Genomic DNA, 16,465 nt, shown 5'->3' with positions numbered 1-16,465 from the left:
GGGAGTCTCTCTGTTTAAACACACAATTGCCCTTTATGATTGTGTGTTTTGACGTTTCTTTTTGAACATTTAAGATTGTTTTTTATTATTAAAAAATACAAAGCTCGTAGTTAGTCCTGTAAGCCGCCGACATAAAAGAAGCATTTCTAATTGCTTTAGCAGCATGTAAGAATTTAATGCATTGTTAGTTAATGTCCCGTATTTTGATCCTAAAAAACCCAAGAAGCATCTGAGGTTATGGAAAGCTCAACCTCAGCTTCTCTCTTTAACTTAATATTAGGTACCTGCGCTGGTACAAATGGTTGATGCTGCTGCCAGATCAGAATGGTGGATTTTTACCCTCACTTCACACACCTGCAGATACTATGAGAAAAGGGACAGAGTCTGGTAACAGAAAATCTCCGATCTGTCCTTCATTCACTTTCCTGCTCTCCCACAGAGAGGATCTGAACTTCCACCTATTCCCTGTAACTCTGCTGGAGTAACAGGGAAGAGCGCTCCCTCCCTCCCCCTCCAAATCAGTAACCACCTCAGCTTTCCCTGCTAATCTCCCTTTCTTTTAACATTTTACTATATTTCCACAAATTCCTTAGTAATCTTTCTGGACACTGGTGAACTACATTTTGTAAAAATGTTTAAGGAAACCTCAGTTCTGTTTATATATGTACATATAACAAAATGCAGTAGGTAGCGCAAAATAAACTTTCCCATAATCCTTATAAATCTGTCTAGTTTCAGAAAATTGTTCTGCGTGGGAGAATGGTGAGGTCACTCTAAAGTCCTAATTGCCAAACTCCTTTGGCAATCTTTCCCACCTTCTCCTTGTCCTCACCCCTCTGCTCCCCTTCCCCACTCCGTTCTGTCATCATTCCCGTTGTTCCTTTATTCATTTTAATACCAATCTCAGTGCACCTGGAAGGAAACACGCGTGATGGCAACTTGAAATAGCAATAACGAAGACCTTAAAGAAAAGCACGTGGCAAGTCTGAGCCGTAAAGAAGCCCTGCTTGTAGCTTGGTGTGCGTTTTGTCCTGAACAGAAGACCTTTTCTCACCTATTAGCACACCGGAGTTCAAATCATGATTTCCAGGAGCAGTGGAACTACAAAAAATAAGAATATACAGCAACTTCCTCTTAGCAGGTTTCCATTCTTAAGCTTTTTCTAGAAGCTGGAAGAGCAGTGCTCAAGGCCTGCGTTCAGTAAATCCCACTGCATAAATAATACTGCTGAAAGCATAACCAAGGCTCTGTTGTGCTATCATGCTACAGAGCCAATAAACTAAAACAACACTCATGAAATCACTTAACCAAGAGGAGCTTTCCCAGTCTTGTTTCATTAGAAGAATGGCATTCAACTCTGATCCCCAAAAGCAGCAATCATGCTACAGTATTAATAAAATGAACTTCAGCAGACGCAGTTCCACAGAAAAACATGCACTGAGGTTCTCTTAAAAAAATTCCCCAGCTAGCAATGTAAGGAAAAATATGTGTAATGCCCTGATATAACTGACAAGAAAAACAGAGAAAAAGATTTATAGAGTAAATTCATTAAGCTTTCAACTCGCATTCCATCGTTCTGGAGTCCAACTCAAATTACTGTATGAAAGCTCTTTCTCATGGAACTAGATGAAATTTAAGATTACTTTTAATTACAAAGGGTGTGGGAGAATGTTTTCATGGGAGACAAATACCTCTACACCTCTTACCAGTGTGGATTTAAGAGGTTCACAACAAACAGAAACTGATTTATGAGCATTGGGGCATCATTGTGTCAGGCTGCAGCATGGTCTGAGACTTAATTTCTTTACTTTTACTGCCACGTATATATCTTTTGCAAGTTCTAATTGGAAATTAAAATGGCAGAACTTTTATGGGAGGAAAGTTTATTACTACTAATGGTTTTCAAAACCAGGCTACAGAAAAATATTAAACGTGGTGATGATGTGTTCTTTTTAATTTAAATTTAGTCGTACTTTCAATAACTTTTTACATAAATCATGGTACTGCCAAATTGTTTCTCTGGTTAATCAAATGCATCCTGTTTATTGAATAAATAGTGGTCTCAACCTTGCTTTTATTTGGGTATGAACAATTGTGTAGGAGCTATTAGCTCACACACAGGTTGCAACCCTTCTTTTTATCAAGATTGTCCAAGTTTGCCAAAAAGAAACCCTTTCTACTATTGCCTGTAAGCCTGCCAGACTTTAACCATTTCTGCTGAAGCTTTCCATGCTATGTACTGATTTTTTTTCCCTAACCAAATGGTTCAGCAACTTCAGAGGAGAAGGGTTAAAACAAAGGAATAAAAAACCTGAGCAACCTGTCGTTAAAGGCAGATAACACAATATATGTGCCAAGGGGTCAGCTGTGGGTTAACTGCGACATTTCTGAACATCCAAGCACTTGACTTTGCAGAAAAAATAACCATCTCCTTCTAAGGTAGCTCATGTTTGTATGTAACAAAAAATAAGCACGTGCCTACCTGCTGAGCGTTCATTTGCACACTTTCACACCCAGCTGCAATTGATACAAGAATAAATGAAATCCACCAAAATGCAAACATACAACTTTTGCACACACAAGCACAGAGCATCTTCCTTTGAGATGTGGACGCTCTGCATATGGAAGCAAGATACCAGGAAGAAGCCAACTGAGGTTGATGAATTATCAACTGAAGTACAATTTAAAGCTTAAACTATTTTCTTTTTTTGATGGCTTCTGCATAAGGGTGTAAAATATGATTGCACTTTACTCTGGGAGTCCTCAAATGGCAGAGGGTACACTAGGAACTGATGTCAGCACAGAAAGGTAACAGCAGCTCTGGTGAGACAGGTAGCTCGCCACCTCCGAAAGGCTGGCTGCAGCTGGGCTTGGGGGGTTATGAGAAGAGGGTTTGGAGGGTTATGAATAGACCTCAAGGTAAAAATTTCATGTCAATTATTGCTTTTTCAAATTCAACAGGCAGGAACAAAAGTACAAAAGAGAGCAAAATTCTTCTAGCGTGATTTGGGCTGCCCCAACCCTACCCTGGCCATAGTATGCTAGTACTTATCTCTATGCATCAAACATTATTTATCACTGGGCCTTGTAAATACAGCACCCAGTCTAAATTCTGCAGACAACCTTTTTGCTCTCTAACTTCTGTCTTCCATCCTATTTTCAATTTTTACAAAGGAGTGGAAAAGAGCTGTAGAAAACACCACGATGCAATTACAGGGTCATTAAATCTGGCATAAGTCACTGCTGGCCGTCTGTCCTTCTCCATGACTGCTTGCTCTTGCTATCATCTGCCCTGTGCTAGCACTACAGTTCTGCAGCTGAGCTGTGATCCAGATCAGGGAACTGATCCAGCTGAAAAGTAACTGAACTGATAAAATGGTAATGTCAGCACAAGAGAGAGGAACAGGGACGAACAGCAACAGCAGGCAGTGGCTGGGAGGATGGAACCACCCTTTTCAGCAATACAGCAGACGTGCGCCGGATTAAAGTGACCCTATAAATACAATTTAGGAGTTGTTAAATCACTCCAAGCTGCTGTAATGAGTTCCTTTATAAACATATGCTCAGATTTGCTTTGCAGGTCCATCACATGAGTTCCTTAGTTTCACTGCCATGCCTCTATAAAGGCATTCAGACAGGATGAAAGACTTTGCTCGTTCAAAACATTTTGCAAAAGCTAATTATAACTTCTCTGCTGTCTTTCAAAAAAGAACTAACAAGATCACATGCAGAGGCACAGGTTCTTCAGGTTAAGAGTCATTTTATATCCCTACGCTATCGGGGAACTGGATCTTGCTTTCAAGAAAATGCATTTCATGCTGTTATACTTCTAAAGGGAGTATCCACTTGTTTATGGCAGGAATTTAAGGCAGGAACCCAGGCTCTGCCATTCACAGATATAGGATTCAGAAGCCACATCCTTAAATAAAAGAAAGCAAGATGAATGAACCTTAAGAAATTATTTATGCAAACCAAATTGTCAAACTGAACTGATGTCCAGGTGAACACATGCAAGCACAGGGGACTGGCTGTTACTGCTCTTACGAGCTAAATGTTTTCCTTGAACTGAAATGATGATGTTATTTTGATTTTAATTCATTTCCCAGACAAGAACTAGATCTGCTTTAGTATTAACTGAAGTTTAGCTCATTCTTTTTATGAAGCTGTGCTGTCTATCAAGTTACAATTTTATAGCAGTTAATAGCATCTTTCAAGTGTCAGTACCTTCATTAAAATGCCAATTACACTCGCAAGGAGACTATGCAAGCTCACAAGTTACAAATCCCTTATTCTCTGATATTTCTGGGGACTGCATGGGGGCAAAAAAGAAGTAGTCGCTAAAAGTTGAGCTCCTAGCTTGAAACATTTTTGCTTGAAAATTGCTTGCCTGTGTCACTCTTCACTTGGAAGAGATGTTGCGAAGTAATCCTTCTACTTACAAGCACCTAAATAGCAGTCAGCGTTGAGCCACCCGAATAGGAGAGAAGCAGCTGCTCAGCCGATGAGTGAAGGACAGCCTCGTCCATTCAGCCCTGAGAAGATCAACGCTGTTGAATGCCTGGAGGGACTCACTGAGCAGAGGGGCACACGAGCAGTCATTTCACCACTTACCTGAGGGTATGACCCGCACACACCCATCAGCTTTCAGATGTGGAGAGAATGGGAAAAAGTAAGAAATAACACACCGAGCCTGATGGCTGCTTCAGTCCCAAGAGGGATGGGAAGGGTGGCATGTGGGTGATGCAGGGCTGACACCTGAAGGACTGCAGGCTTGAGGAGGAAGCCTTGTTTGCACTCTGCAGGCTGTCACTAGAGCCCAGATGTCACTTCTTGCAGCACGACATGGGAATTAAAAGTCTTGCCTATGCAGACACTACCTAAGTTATAAATCCAGGCATTGGGCATGGAAGGAAGAAGCACTCCTGGCACGGTCACCATGGCAGAGATGATACTGTGGTTTAACCTTCCTAACCAGGCTGGGCAGGGAAATGTGTTATACCATGTAATCAGCTCACAGCGTTAATGCTGTCACCTCCGAAGTTTCCTGGTGAAATCAAGAAAATGCGTCTTCCTCACAGTCCCGTCATGTTTTGACTGCGACACCCAACCTGAGCTGCAGGAGGAAGTTTGCACTTGGGGAAGGGCAGACTGCTACTAGGTTAACTCCACGGGTCAAGTCTCTACAGAGGCTGGTGGGGAACAGAGTTCACAGAGGAAGTTCACAGGGGATTTTTGTTTGTCATTCTTGCACAGCATTTGGTGTCTACAAATACTTACAATGTCTCTTGACACAGCACACAAGCCACCACACTGATCGATAGATTTTAAGGTAAAAAGAATCATTGTGATAATCTACTGTGACCTCCCACATATGCAAAAATTAACATTTCCTCAAGCAATTGGTAAATTAAGATCATAACCTCTAGCTCTGCAACTGCACAGGGGATTCTGTCAAGCTAGAAGTTGAACTTCAAGCAGTGCATTTTAACAGCAGAGAATCAACCACCTATCTATGTAAGATGTTTTAATGGCTACCTATCTTCAGGGACTAAGAAATACAAAGTAAAATAAAAAGCACTCTAGTGCTGGACTGAATATAGCCAGTTTCTAGTCTCCAGACCATTTCCTCTTCTTCTTAGTAAACAATGTGCCTAACATCCACCAAGTTGGGTCCCTGTCACACAATATCTCTGAGAAATTAAATAGCCTCAACCTTCTTGACTCCTCACTCTGAGATAGGTTTTCCAGAACAAAAAATACTCTTATAACTCATTTCTGAACTCACATCAGTTTGTCAATTCTTTTGTAATCACTGATCAAAAATGAAACCAGTATTTCAGCATGGGTCTCTAGAATATCGGTGGTAAAAACCTGATCTCCATATATCCACTGGCATTCACACAAAAGTTATATTAACTCCCCAAAATAGTTGTGCAGATGGTAATTATTGACAAGGTTGGTTAATCACTTGGCTCTGTTTACCCAAATAAAGGCCCACTACACATGATCTACATTATTTAACTCGTCTAAGATTAAAAAGTTATCATCTTCTGGAACCGCTCAATTTTCATTTTTATTTTATTAACCACTAGCTTTTGCGGTTAACACTACCAGATGCTACCTGCATTTTTTCTGTATGATAAAATCAAGATACTGAATAGAAGCAGGTAGGGAACAGCAGTAGTAAAAACCTGCTTTTTGAGAGATCCTCCCAGAAACCCTTAGTACTGCATAATGTTTCTCCATTTTCAAGGACTTGTCTGAGAAATATCAGTTAATCAGATTTTAGTAAGTAAAGTAAGTACTATCTTGATTTTATATAATTTAGATTTCATAAAGAAAACATAGCTTCATATGAAATCTTACACCTTGCAGAAATCACATTTTGGAAAAATTATTTTCAACAAACTCACGAAAACCAGTATCAAATTCCTTTAACAGTATCTACTTTCTTAAAAATCCTGTTGATCAACGCTAATGCTGCTCCAGTCCTACAACATTTACTGACTATGCCACTTACAAGTTCACATGATTTTGTATTGAATTAATATCTAGCTAAATAGGGCGTTGCTGCTGCTCTCATCCTACTTACCCTTTGTAAATGCTGACCCAAGATTTGCGTTACCTCCTGAGTGCCTGGGACCCACCCGATACTTGAAGATTATTTAATTGTCAATGTTGGCTCCAGCACCTCATCAGCTAACCTTGCAGAGCTTCTGGATATATGTGCTGGAGCTGTAGCAGTTGCTGTTCAACATCTTGGGTGTAGGAATATAAACCATTTCAGTACTCCTGTAACTTCTAAAAATATCATGTAACTTTTTTTTTAATACAGAAACAGCTAATTAGGGAATTCTCCTGTCTGTTCTGGGTTGCTGTGGTCAGTTCTACTGCCCCCATCAACAACTTTTAATGATTTTCCTTATTTTCCTTCATCAGCAATCTGTGTTTCATAAATACCAATAATTTCTGGCCTCATTAAGAGTCCCCTATTTTCCTTTTATTTTCATTCATATATATATGCAAGTCCATGTTTTCACACGTATATTTGTACGGTAGCTTTCGTTTCCCTTTTATGCTGGGCTGAAGGAGGGGAAGGGGGTGTTTGGGCCACACTGACACAGTCCTCTCCCACAGTTGCAGAACTGTGACTTTTACAGCATCTGTTGAAGTTTTCTTAAAGCATTCCCAATTATCATTCACACTGTTTGGTTTAGGGTGCTTTTTTTTTTTTTTCTTTTCAAACCACTTTGCTCATAATTGCTTTAATCTTTGGGAAAACAGCCCTTTTAAAGAACCAAGTATATCCATTATACAATTAATGACTCCCAGTGGCCTTCCCTAGCGTGAGATGCCTTGACAGAAGGGAAGTTGAGCAGATTTATTTGCAATGGCACTTCACAAGATCTTGTTTCAATTTCTTGGCCATACTGCTTTCTGGGACAAGTAGGTCATTGCATATAAACAGACAGCACTGCCATCAAGCTTTCGATATCTTCCTCAATTTAAAGTAGGAATATGAAACATTAAGTGAAACACTAAATTATTATTCATGGTTTTATAATGTTTTAACACTCCTGTTACTGGCCTGTTCTCTGTGTCCTACAAATGTGATGAACAGGCAACAGTGAAAACAAATACTGTAAAAGTGAAGGGTGGAAGAAAGGAAATAGGATTATTCCCATTTTACCAGAAGAGAATTGAGGCACTGAAAGATTAAATGACTTGCTCATAGTCACACAGGGAAATTGAAGAAGAATCTGGGATTGAACTCAGATCTCCCACAACACAGTCCAGTACTTTAACCACAAAACTATTCTTCATCCATAATGAATAGCTCCTGGCATGCACATACCATTAACTAGCCAGGGAAAGGGACACTTTTAGTCAAGACAATATTAACACTTAGTTGCAAAATGGTCACTGTACCGTCCCCTGGACCGCAGAATTCAACAAAACTGTTTGGTGAGATGATTAAGCAACTCAACCGTTAACTCGAGATTGATTCCTCTTATGAAAATGGCAATGATGTAAACTCGGTACAGAGGCTGATACTCTTATTTGCTGGAATAAACACATCCAGTTCATATGCTGATTTATTTTAAAAAATGGAGCTCATTTAAAATGGGGTGAAGTTTTTGGCATTCTCAAGTCAATAGTTCATGTAATGTACCATACCAGAAGATCTTCGTGTTCCTGCCAAACTTGCAGCCAGCACAGTCTTTTACTGGTGATAGTTTAACATTACAGCCTTGTGAGAAAGCAGGCATTTCCCATGATATATGGGTAATAATTTTCTTATTGGCAAGGTCATTGGAAAATTGCAAAATATTTTGCCTAAAAGAGAGGGAGTTTCATCCTACTTTTTGCAGGAATGTGCAGGGGGGGCAGGGGGAAGATAGAAGTCTGTTCTGCAGTTTCCAGGGTATTTCTGTTAACGGACAGGAAAAAAAGACTTTTTTGTTTGAAAGTGCTAGTGTGTTGCTATCAAGCCTTCAATGTATTATTACAGTTCCTGATAGGTACCGCAAATGTAACAGCCTGAACCACCCTTGCTTCAGCTTCTTGAGCTCGTTCCTGAGGCACAGCACCCCACTCCAAAACTCTCAGACTTTAACCTGAAACTCAGCAGGGGAAACGGGGACACATTCCCTCTAACATCACCCCCACCTCCCAAAACGCACACTGAGGACTGATCCCGGGCGGCGGCTGCACTACCCAGAGCAATCAGTAACGGGTGTACAGAGGTGCCTTAATGACAGGCTCTGTCCTGTGCCTACTGCATCTCTGGTCCCCATTTGCTGTGTTAAACCATGCAACTGAGACCCCTCTAATTTAAGCCAGATGCCAAATGAGCCCAAATAAAAAGCAAAGAACAGCAGCAAAGTCTGACGCAGAGGTATTCCAGCAGAAACCTCTCCTGCCTAGACAGTTCAAGGAAACACCACTTCTGTTTTCTGCCCCAGGAAAATTATCTCGGAATGAACCTGCTGAGATTTCTCAGTAGCATTTGAGAAGAATTTGCTGCTGACGAAGAGCAAAGCTAGCAATGCCACACCTTGGCATTTGGCCTCTGGCCTAACAGAAAGCAAGAGCCCGGCAATAAATTTTCCCTCTAGTGTCCACATTTCTTTGCCCAGAAATAGGGGAGAGCCCCAGCACATGCTTGGAGGAGTCCTGCACTTTAGGGACAAGGTAAACGAGGGAGGAGGCAGGAAGCCCTGTCTGAGCAACACCTGAGAAAGTGCTGCACGAAGTGACGTGTTTCAGCAGTACTGTGGGTTACCGTGGAGTTCACAACGCTGTATAGGTACTCAACATTTTCTCTTCTCCAAAATGCGGTTTACTTGCGGAGAGAGAGAGGGCTGTAAAGGAAAGCAGTAAATGTGGCCACGTGTACAGGCCTGTGCGTCCTGCATGAGACATGTTCTCTTGCCCCTTGCCTCACATTCCCCCACTGTGGCACCTGGGGGATGAGTGTTCCTGGGGCAGAGCGGTAGCTCTTACTCACGCCCGGATCCTATGAGCCCGATGCAGCCGGTCAGCATGACTTGGATCCGCCAACAAGCTGTGTCTTGTGCTCAGTAGCTGCTCACACTAATTTAGGCTAGTATTATTAAGTCTCCAAGAGTATCACCAAAAATGAATTAAGACTATTATCCGTGTTATGCCTGCCAAAGGTAACTCATCTAAGGTATGGCTGTATCTCCTTTTTTGGTTTACGAACTCAGGATGTGTAAAAAGAAACCTGATTTTATTCGCAATATCATGAATTAGAGACCCTGAAGCTCCTAGCAGCAGAGGTGGCTTCAAATTCCTTCAAAGCAGGGACTGGGTTTCCAGTGCCGAAGTAGGTGTGTACAGATTTGGGGCCTGGTTCTGCCCATCATGGAAATGAATCTCAGCTCTCAGCCGAGCCCCCAGATCCTTGTATCATGGCCCAGGTGTGCAGAGGCCGGGCCTGGCCCACGAGGGGAGATAGATGGTTCCCCAAAGTCTGAGTCTTTGAGGGGTGTCATTGTGTTTTCCTTCTGAAGGCTCCTGAGTCTGCATCCTAGTCCCAAAAATCGGCAAAACTGCTAGATGATTGTTCTGTCCCCTTTGTGACAATGCAAAGTGCCTATTAGCAGGCTGCCGGCGTGACGAATTCCAGTCACTGCAGGTACATCTGCATCCCAGCACAGCCCTTTTATCCCCTGGCTGCTCAGAGACAGGTCTGTCGGAGCCGGGGTGGGGAAAGACATGACATGTACTGGAGTGATGCTCTGTCACAGCTATCATCTAGGCTCTGTCATGACCCCAACTCAGTAGCAGACCTTAAAGCTATCTGGTCGCAGTTTGAAATTGCATCTGGAATGGGGATGCTCGTGGAGGGATCTTCCAGGAAAAACACATTAGACAACACTTTTTTTAAAAATGCATGCAGGATTCATAGCTCAGTGCAAAGTTTGCACCTATAACCCAAAATACTCAGACACTAAATCTTGTTGGTGCAGAACCAAGTCCTTGTCCCAGCTCAGCAGAATGTATTAGATTAGGTGGTGGCATGTGCTGCAGGTTTAGGACGAGTTTGTATAAATTTATCACTGGCTCCCAACTTGGTCAAATATTTCCCCCCTTTCCTCACAAATCTGACTCTCCACAGAAACTCAGGTAATAAACGTCATCTGTTACAAATTACACAGCATGACTCCCACCCGAGTGCCTCAGAGCTGGCAGGACTGCAGCGCTCCGTCTCTATGGCTCGAGGCAGAAGTGTAGCTTATGTATCTCCAAATATTTGCCTGAAAACGCTCTCTTTGGATCAGTTTTTCTGACATTTGCTTGAATAGTTTTCAAGAAACACCCACCCAGTGTTAGTTATTGTGCTATGCAGAGAAAGTCATGCAGGCTAACATTCCAGATTATGAACTCTCCAGCAATATATTCTTCTCTCGGAGGGTCGGATACTGATTCTCAGTAAGGCTGGTATCAATTGTCAGCAAAACTCCACATCCTTGCAGGTTCGCAACAGCATCAATGAACTCAGAATCCAGATGCTTGCACCCATGCAATTCCCATTAACAACAACGGGAACGGTGAGCACAAGCATGCACACATGTATGCTTTTTCCCTTTCATTCCTCCCCGCATAGAAAGAAGAGCAAACACCTACATTATTTTTTTTTTAATCTAAGGCTGTCCAGTGACCCTTCCATTTTGAGAGCACTCCCTCCAGACACCTGCAAGGAAGGCAATGGAAAACTATCCCATTATCACTCAATGAAGAAAGATGTCCACCTTTCCTTTTCCTCTCTGCCTTTGCTGCAAGATCCATTTTCAGGTTGGTCTTTCTCTTCCCTCAAGTCGAGTTTTTCTATGTTATACTTTTAATGCAAAGATGAAGAACTGAAGCAACTGATTGAATCTGCTATGCACAACCTTGGTTTACCCAGGAATGTATTTTGGGGGAAGCAAGAGGGATTACCTCGTTCTTATCGTGAAGCTGTTACTTTCTCTTGACCATAACATATCATTTCCCTGTCATCTCATAGGCATGCAAGTCCACTGAACACAATTCAGCTGGACAGATGCCAGTCCAATATTAATTCAGACTCCTTGTTAACTTCAGTATTTCACAAACCATGGTGTAAGAGCTAATGAGAAATCAGAATCTGGCGCCATGGCTGGAATGAAATCAAACCATGAAGCTCCTTCCCGACCTATTATAAAAATTACAGTATGGAAAGTGAATTTAATGGTGCAGAGTGCTTAATTGTAGTATCAGTAAAGGCTTTGATCTGGGTGACTCTTGACATCACAGAATGAGGAAACTCCCTTAATGATTTGAAAAACCACACGAATGGTTGGGGAAGGAAATTTGTTTTATGCGTTTATATTAAAAAATGTTATTAAGTCTCAGGGAGAATTTTATTTTGGCAGGGGGGAGGATTGTTTGAAAAGGGATCTGTATCACAAAAGGAAAGAGAGGTTAGCTTAAAAAAAACAAACAAGACATTGAGGACATTTTTAGTACAATGGAATTACAATGGCCTGGTACAACTTTGCTGAAGATTAAAATATGTTCATGTTCTTAGCAAGGCCTGTGTTAAGTGTGGGGTATCATGCCTTCAGCCCAGAAGAGGCTGTGCCTTAGATGCACCCCCCCGCTCTCAGAGCTCCTTTTACCTCGGGGCTGGAGGATGAATACAGGCCTCCTTAGCCCGTTGGCCGATGCAAGGTAGCTCCTTTTCTAAACCAGCTGACTCCAGTTGTTGTGTATGGAAAAAAAGAGACATGGCTCCACTTATTCTTCCAAGTGAAAGCATGGAAGTTCCCTCTGATAGAGGCTGGCCAAAAGACCTGGGCAGAGGCAGAGGAATCAAACATCAGTCACCCTCCCATCCTCCCTCCCCAGCCAGAGGTCTAAACACTTCAACTACGCACTTAGCAAGAGGTCACACCTTCAGCTGGCAATGAAGAACAAGCACAGTCTTACAAGTCCTGCCCCCCCTATACTGGACCTTCTGCATATCTACCTTAAGTCAGAGATGACATTTCATTGAGCCAGGCCTCCTGAAAGGAAGAATTTCCTGCACCTTAGGCTGCTGACAGCTGCCAGAGCTGATCTGGCAAGATTTTTTTCTTACGCTGATGTGAAAAACAGAACCTTCATTGACGCCAAGACGCGAGAGTGTGATATGTGGCTTAGAAGGAGAAAAGGAAAAAATACATATATTGGTATAACTATAAAAAAACAAGTCAGAGTGACTCGTGATTTGTCTACAATCTTTCAAGGAGCTGGTGAGGGAATCAGAATTCACAGCTACCTGGTTTCCGCAGCAGTGCTTAGCCTGCTAGGTCAGGCTGCCTCAAGTAAGCCTCCAAAGCCATCTGCCCGGATGGAAAAAAATGCAGCCTACTTTTGAAGAACTAAAACTTACAGCTTCATCCTGTAGGCTATTGTCCTTGCTCAGCCTTGCAGGGAATCTCCTGAGAAACTCCACTTGGCCTGAGGTTAGGTGGAAGTTTGTGTGGATGCAGCCCCCCCACACGTACTGGGAGAGCTCCTCTAAGGCAGGGTCTCAGCAGCGGCATCACACAGAGGCGTCTTGGCTGGATTTCAGAGGGGGAGAAGCCCAGACTACGAGTCACAGCCTTCAGTGGTTCCCCAGACCTACGGTCTCCGAAGAATGCCATGCCCACTGCATGGGGATGCATATCCTTCTCTTACAGACCCAACTTCTACCCTATGAATTAATTTCTAGAAGATTCTCTGAATCTAACAATCGATACAAACCACAAAACCAGGAAACAATGCAAAAATTTTCACCCAAAGATCACACCAAATGTAAGCATTGACCTTTTTTGGCTAGGAAAAGATTTTTGCTTGGGGATCGAATCTACCCAGAGTCAGGATGTGGTACAAGAAAATTTCAAGTGAAAACTGGACTAGGTGAGATGTCCTGTCAGTTCCTGGACCCAAATGCTTTGGTCCTTACAAGAAAGCTCTAGGAGAACAGCTAGAAATCTGGATACTTCATCTGAGCTGAAAAATGGACACCTGTCAAGTACAAAAAAACCTGCAAAATTTAATTCTGTACCTGCAAAGTCAGCTTCCAGGCACTGAAAAAAATCCCATTACATTCAGTCTCTTTGGCACATAAAATTGGACTCATACAACTGTAACCCAGACTAAATATTTGGCTTTTAGACTGATGGAAAAGTTAGCACAAAACAGATAGAAATTTCACCCCATCATTTCACCCTATCTATAAGTACTTTCCAGCAAACACATATAGCCATACTTTGCATAATGCCACTTCAATGGCCTGGTCATCATTTTCTTTGCCTTCCTTCCAGAAGCAGTGTGGCAAGTGCTGGGCTCGCTGCACTACAGGAACGGCCATCTCAGCTCTGTTTCCCACTGTCTCACGGGCAGGTCGGCGCAAGTGTCCGCCTTTCTCCATGCTCCTGTTTCCTTTACCATTCTTTTTTCTTCTTTGTCTTTTTTAGACTGGAATTTCTTTGGGGGCAGGCACCTACCAAGGCTGGAACCCCTTAGGTATAGCCATATGCAAACAGCGTAAGATAAATGCCTCTCTTGCAAAGTACATTAAGTGCAGTGAATTTACTTTTCCCCAGCGGCTGCCCACTGATACAGGAAATCTAATCCTAAATCTCATTAGGTTCTACAAACAATTCGGCCTCTTTCCCCAACAAAGTCACCATCCTGGACTGCTGAATGTTTATGTTTTATTTCTCAATTCCCTTTTTTCTCTCCATTCCCCCGCCCTTGCAATTTTCCTTTTGGTAAATATTTCTACATTGGAGAAGTCTAGCCAAAAGAGATTTAAAAAAAGAAAGCGAGCAGGAGAGACAGAGTATCAATCATTTACCTTCAATTCCCCAGAGAAGAGGTGGGGAGAAAGAACAGCAAGGTAAAAAGTTAAAAACGGCAGAACCACAGCAGTGTTCTTTGAAGACCATCCAAATCTATTTCTTCCAATGTTGAGGCCCTTGCAACTAGTGCCAGGACTTGGAAGGAAAAAAAAAACCCTAATTCACTTCCAAAAGTGAATATTTCAGCATCAAGCCAAACTACTCAATGTTAATTTGGTTATTTGGCAAAAAATAACAATAATACTAGTACCTGAACTATTGCCATCTGCATCTAAAAGATTCCGGCCAGTCCATTTCCCAGTCCAAGAATTACAGCAGATACCCCTGACTACTAAAAAAATAGTTTGTTATTTTAAATGTCTATCATATAATGAAGCGTTGCATCGTGTTGGGAATGTACTGACATAGTATCTTATACACAAACATGAGATGAGGTAAGAAAAAGCTATGTATCAATTGTATAAACATTTCAGAGGTCAAATATTGGCTCTCATTTCCGGTCATAAATGCACAGCTTTAATTAAACATTCAGAAAAGTGCTGGTGAGATAACTTATTTTCATTTGTTATCTACAAGATGAAAATGTTAAACAAAGAAAGAGGGTCCTCAGATGCCATGTGTGGGAACGCCTCAGGTGTGCAGGAAAGGGACACAGCCACCTCCCAAATAAAAGCTACCAGCAGATCCTGGGGTGAGCAATGGGACAATCCCAAGGAGACCACCGCAGCCTTCTCTCTAGCGAAAAGCAGCAATACAAGGAGCTTGCAGAGACCATTTCAGCCAGAGCCATGGCAGGGTCGAGGGAGAGGGACAGGCAGCAGCCAGGGAAGGAGGGAGCACAGCGAAGAGCAGTGTGCTGTGCTAGGCTGAGCCTGCTTTTCCTGCAGCCAGAAGGGAGCCCTGGGGAGCTGCTGTTCTGAAGAAAAGAGTGCTGGGGGGGAGAAAGGAGAGGAAAATAAGGCAGAGGCCTCTGCTCACTGCCCACAGACACCACAGGGATTTGCTCCAACCCCAATCCCAGCATCAGGCTAGGAGACAGTGTACAGCCAGCACTCATTCTGCACCTCAGTCATGTCCCTTGGTCACCTTTCCCATCTCGCAGAGAGCCAGAGGGGCCAGACACGGGACCCAGGCCCCCTGCCCAGGCTGGCCCGCCTGCCCAGCCGGGCTGCTCTGCTCAGCAGCTTGTTACACATGTGCTGCTGGGACGCCCACAAGCGAGTTACACAGAGCTGCCTCTTTAATATAAAGCAGCAAGACTCTCTCCTTCCACTCCCAGAGAATGCGTTGAGTTGCCATGAATTATATTTTGGATGACTCCTGAAAATCATGCCTTTAAATAATTGGACAGGGGTTTAATTCAAACCCTGATAAAAAACACATTGAAAGCCGAAGGAAGGGTGCTGCTGGGATGTTTATTTGTGCAAGGCTCTTTCTTTGGAGAGTCAATCCTCTATTTAAAGCTTTCACGAATGGGCCAGGCAGGTTGGAAATTCTCCTCCTGATTTAAGCGCTCTGGGTCACACCATGGAGCTTTCCTCTTGGCACGCAGCAGAAACTTGTCACCCCTTTGAGACCTCCCAGAGGACCAGTATCTCACCAGGCTCTTTCCCTCTAGGCCAGACCGTCACTGTAAGATCATGATGCAGCCAGCCTGTAGCATGGGCTAAAAAGCAGGGATAGGGATTGTGAAACAGATCACAAATTCTCCTCAATTCTCTTCTTTTCTCTTCCGAAAGCCTTTCATACTCAGGAAATACTGGGGGATTAACCTATTCTCCAAAGAAGGGAAAAGCCTGCAATTAAGAGGAGCTCCCTGCGTACTTGCCCCTTATCTCAGCCCCTCCCATAGAAAGGCCAGGCAATCTCCATAAAGAATAACTTACAGAGCAGAAATCTGGCATATATGGGCCTCGTGGACTTGCAGTGACATAGCTGTGACCCGGCAGCACCAACCAGTGCCTGGGGCCCAGGCTAAAAAGCTTTGTCCAAACGACACTGCGGGTCAGGATTGATATAAACACAATGGAATTTTTACTGATTAAGGCCTTTCCTCCCTGCGCTGGATATAGGATTTCCTGTAC

Source organism: Gavia stellata, chromosome 13 (assembly GCF_030936135.1).
Source record: "Gavia stellata isolate bGavSte3 chromosome 13, bGavSte3.hap2, whole genome shotgun sequence".
Classification (NCBI taxonomy): domain Eukaryota; kingdom Metazoa; phylum Chordata; class Aves; order Gaviiformes; family Gaviidae; genus Gavia; species Gavia stellata.
Note: the sequence above shows the minus strand (reverse complement) of the source record.